Raw genomic sequence first — 5,653 nt, forward strand, 5'->3', positions numbered from 1 at the left:
TTATCCACAACATAATACCAAAGTAAATAATTTCTTTCAATGTCATACTGGGTTTGTTTCAAAGATGCCTTTCAAAGGAGCAGTTTTCTGTTGTCAGCAATAACATGTCCCCTGCCTTGTCATTGCCCCAGGTTGTTGTTAAGCAATTATTCCTTCTTCTTTAAAAAAATTTGCATGCAGGTTTCTCCTGCCTTTATAGATGTGGCTAGCTGTCCATGAAAATCTGTCATAATCCCAAGGCAGCAGTATACTTCTTTCATAACCAAAATGTCCTCTAATGCTCCTTCTCCTGGATGTTTTCTTCTGCCTTTCTTTGCCGTGCTGTAGGAATATACACCATTCTCTGGGTTTGCTCTCATTTCTTTTAAGGAAGTAGTTATTTCTTCTTAGGTGTCCTTGATGGGAATTGATTCTCACTCACCACCCTTGTGTATTTTGATATTGATGTCAGTGTTTCATATATACACCCTCACACTCCTCTTCTAGATTTTGCTTTTCATTCATTTTGATGTTCTCTAACAGAATATGCCAGTTTTCATGTATGCTTTTACCATTTTGTCATCCACTCTCCCTTCTGCCTGTTGTCTTCCTGTTTTCCAGACCAGGACTATACTTTCTTGATATCTTTTGGCCTTGAACTCAGGCAGATTATGGTTAAACTCGATTCACTTATCCTAGAGTCTCTGGATTGCTTTATTTCAGGCTAACAAGCTCTTTAGCCAAGCCACAGAATCTGTGGGTAATAAAACTCTCATCATTCCGGCTGGTGGTACCTCAGCTGCTGCTGTCCTGATTTATTGTCTTTCTTAGTGAAGGTTTTTCTTTTTTGGCATTATGGATAATTCTTTTGTCTTTCTTTTTTGGTGGATGAATCAGCCCAGTTGGTGTCCATGGCATTTCTGAAGCTGTAAAGGAAATTTCACCTTTTCTGCAAATTCTACTCTGTTTCTCGTTCTGCTCCAGGAAGATGCCCCTTTCCTAAAGTCTCAGAAAGTTGAGGCTCACCCTTACTAACATAATTTTTAAACTAGGTGTTAATATTTTCCATATACTTTCTTATTTTGAACATGGCCCAGAGGGATGTTTTTTAAAACACTAACCTGACATTCTACTGATAAAAGGATTAAATGAAAGTATTTGCATAATGTCTTCCAAATAGATGAGCTTTATGATAGATGACACCTAAATATATTGCATAAAAATGTGAATCACTTGGAGAGGGAAAAAGTGCAAGCAATTTGTAAAGGGATTAGCAGAGTAAAATGGGCCTATGTCAAACATTAGTATCATGAAATAGATGGATTTTGTGATGACAATTGTTCCACAACACCTTACTGAAGAAAGCTGACCCCTCTAACCTCCTTATTTCACTACAGGATGAGCCTATAATCAAAGAAGGCCAGACTCATTATTTTCAGAAAGAAACACCTTCCGAAAATAAAAAGGAATATTAGTTGTTATGTTCTTGTATCATAGGATGAATTTGAATTAATATTTTCTCCATATTTTTGGCTTTACTTCAGGAATACGTAGTTTGGTGGGAGGAGGGATTTAACAAGCTTTAGGCAAGCTTTGCTAAATCCACAGTATAGAGGGTACTGGACGACATGCACTGAAATGCTGATTCCACGAGGCTTGGAGTCTTATCGCGTCTGCAGGCAAACAGTACAAATGCTTTTTACATTAGACTTGCAAAATGTAATGTGCAGTGCAGTACTTTCTGGCTGAACCATTCTGGCAAGTTAGCACAGTGAGGTACTGCATCCCACTTTGGATCCACTGATTTTTTTTTTTTTTTTGTTTTAAGAAAGTGCAGGTCGTACACCTGTCCTGGGAATGTACTAAAGAATTCAGAGAGAATTTGAAGTTGTGACATCAGCTAGGATAAATGTATGTGTGGATGCTTACTTGATAGATAGAACCACCAAGATACATAACTTACATTCAATTAATCCTGTTATTGGCATAATAAACTAAACGAGTTACATCTTTTTTTTGCCTGTATTTTTGCATGTTTAGTGTGGTCCCTGTTCTCTAATAGTTGAGTGCCTCCTAGTCTTGTTAATGCATAGAATTGCGAAACATGGCTCTGAGGCAGGGAAATACTATATTTTCTAAATGTTGACGGGAAGCTGAGATGTAAAAGGTTATGTTCATGCCACCTATCTCTCTGTTGAATAGTAATCATTATAATCTCTGCTGTAATAAAAGCAGTGATAAGTTAGGCTGGTTTGAGAAGGGGTCTGCTGATCAGGTGTCCGAGAGACATAAATGTGCTTTTCAAGAAGGCATTTTTTGTATAGCTCCCACTGAAATCAAAGTCAAGGTCTGTTGCAAAATAAGGGACCTTGCCCTGAATTGCCCATTGGGACTGTTGCAATCCAGGAAGTACTGGTGAGGGTGCAGCTCTAACAAGAGAAAATTCTTGTATTTCCCTGTTTTCCCAAGTGGAAATTCCTAAGTAGGTGCAGCTTTCCTATATGACATATAAATAAAGTTATAAAGTTTCTCTCCTCTAAAATGTAGAAAATGAGTCTAAGTTATTTTTCCAGATTAAGAGTTCTACATTGATGCAGAGAAAGTGTTTTTATTTAGCATTAATTGTGCTTTGATTTGGAATAAAAATGTATTTCCCCATTGTCTCTGCGAGGTCATGTGCAAATGACAAATACTTTGGAAATTGCCAAAGCAACTGATTAACTATCATTACTTAGCTAATATTTGCTTCCTATCTCAGAAATGCCTTTTAAACATAAAAGAAAAACCGTTGAGGAACTTTCAGGCTTCGTGGGTGATTTGCAGATCCAGCCTCTAAAAGGAACAGAGACTCACTGTTATGCTCAGAAAACAGTTTTTTTTTTTTTCTCCTGATTAGATATCAGGCTCCAAACTCTATGCAATGTCTATGCTGACAGCACAAAGCTGCCTACAAAATTTCACTTGCTTGCTACACAGCAGAGTGTGTGAGTGTGGCCATGTGTGCTGCAAAGCTGCCCTCCCTGTAGCCAGCAGGACTCGTGGTGCCTTAGCAAGGTCAGTGGGGTTGTAGGTGCCATGGGCAGCTGCCTTCAGGCAGTTTGCATGCTGGTAAGGAGTTATTGCATGCATGGGGCATGGAGCATGCTACTAATCTAGAGTCTTCATATACACAGATGCATATGTACTGTCAGCTCGATTTACCTGTGTCTCTGTGTTGTGCTTTCCCATGCTGCTTCATCTATTATGCTAAATGCATTCACCCTTCGGAATAATGCCTGGGCCTCAGGAAAAGTGGCCTCTTTGTATGCTGCTCAGAGCTTGTTCCCTTACAAACAGCCCAGTGGTTTCCCTTGTAACCACATGATGAAACACTTGTCCTCCTAGATCTCTTCTGGGCCCTTTGGTGCTAAGATGTGATCATTACTTTTCTGTGTGGGTTTTTGTAGGTCTTTTTGGTGTGGGTCTTTCTTTTTGTTTGGAGCATCAGAAAGAGCCTGAGGCATGGATTGCCGCCTACCAGGGTGGCATTTTTATAACAAGCAATGTGATAGAAGGGTTTATGTCAGGAGTTGGAGGGCTGGTTAGGACCAGCTAGGGCCGATAGGGAACAAACATCCATGACACATTTAGGGAGTGATCTGTTTCCAGAGTTTCCCTTGGTTTTGTATGTAGATCAGTTGATTCACTCAAAAAAACCCCCCCAAAACCAAGAAAACTCTGGGAAGGAAGTGGCAATTTTGCAATATCAGGATAACACAACCTAAGAGAAGCTCTACCCTGGTGGGCAGTATAAGTTGTCTGCAACATGTATGTGCTGGTTTGCACCTGAACTCTCTGCTGGTGTGGCCAAAGAGTTTTTCTTATAGTGCAAAGGATATTTCACAGCCTTCAGCTGCACTGACAGGGGCCAATCTGCTTCTCTTGGAGCTCAGGGCTTTAGTCCTGACTGTATTTACAGCATCAGTCTCTCCACCCCCTTGACAGCACTGTGATTTACCAAGGAAAGCACACAACTGTAACCTGAGAGGAAGAAGCCTGGATTCATTTTCTTGCTTTACCAGCAAGGCTCTGGTTCTTTTTGCTTACATATTATCACATGCCTTCCAGGTCTTGTCTATCTTACATTGAATTATTATCCATGAAATCCTCCAGTAGAGATGCAGCTTCTGCTGTGAAAAAATGTCTTTGCAAGTAGTTATTATATCCTTACCCTGCAAGATGCTGCTGCCAGCCTTCTGAATATGTCAGGAAGCTTATGCTTATGCAAAGCTGTGGTTAAAAAATATGTTACACCAATGGACATGGCTTCTCTCAAGAGTTTTCTAGTGTGCATTTGCCCTAAGCTGCAGCTTTTCCATTGCCACCTGGAGCTGACAGTGCTGTGGTAATACAAGGAAGCCTTAAGAGCTCCTCACTAGGGAGATGAGTTTCATATGAGGCAGCACTGCTTCGCAGAAGTACTGCTGCTCCTGCCCTGACCTCTGCCAACCAACTTTGGAAAGGAATAGGGATCTCCTATCCTCACCTAGGCACAGCTCCGGCCTTTTGTTGCTGACTCAGTAGAAGAACTAAGCCTGAGAGAATGAAGAAAGAAAAGGAAAATGATGTTTTGGTCATGATAATATTTTGGTCTAGACTTCTTGACTTTTAAACGTGCATGGATATAGCCATTGCCTTAGTCCTGACTAGAACCTTCCTTCCAAACACCAAGCTCATTTTCCCAGTGATCCAAGGAACTCGTGAGAGAAGTTTAAATTTCTTCTGCACAGGAGGCTTGCAACTGACCCTATCAAGGTAGTAGCTTGTTGCAAGTGGAGAATTCCCATGGTGGGTTGGATGCTGTGGGAACTACAGGCAGCTCACTGCCCCTCATAGGGTGGTGTGGCTCAGCTGGGGAGTGTGGGGGCCATGCTAATTGCATGTGACCTTTTTTCATCTCTCTGGATTAGTGCTCTAGAGACAGGACAGTGTATCGTTGTGGTTGGGTGCAGCTCCATGAAAAGAGAGCAGGTGAGTAAGCACAGATGGGTACACAGTGCTAATGCACAAGTAAGCATTAATCGGCACGTAGTGTTAATAATTGACACATGAACCTGCTGGGAATGAAAGGGAGTTAGTCTGTGTCCCACCTGTGCTATGTGAGAATCAAGGGAACTTAAAAGCTGTAGAGACCTTAATGTATTTTACTTATTGGTAAAGGTCTGTCAGCCTTTGGGAAAAGGGAAGAATGGTTCTGGTGTGTGAGCAGACTAACCTGACCTGCTCTTCTCTGTACATGTGAGAAGTAATAAATGCACAAAAAGATGTGTGTTGTCTGCATAACTTTGAAGCAATCTTCAAAGAATCTACAAAATTTTTTATGATTGAATAACAGTAAGGAAAATGTCTGCTTACCTCTTGTAGCAAATAAGCACCTGATGTTCTATAGAATTAGGATTAAGATTAGATACTGTACCCCGTGGAAAAGGCTTCCTGTTAGAAAACTGGAAATAGTTAATTTATGATGGCAACTTGTGTTCTTTGTACGTTAGTAATTTGGTTATTATATGAATTTATGACGTCACTTTCCCAGAACCTGTAAAAATATCATAGAAGTTCCTCAATGTTTGATAGGGGAAATCCCCACACTGTACTATAAAAGACATCCTTTCTCCCTTTGCTGTCACATCTGCAG

Source organism: Sylvia atricapilla, chromosome 2 (genome assembly GCF_009819655.1).
Source record: "Sylvia atricapilla isolate bSylAtr1 chromosome 2, bSylAtr1.pri, whole genome shotgun sequence".
NCBI lineage: Eukaryota > Metazoa > Chordata > Aves > Passeriformes > Sylviidae > Sylvia > Sylvia atricapilla.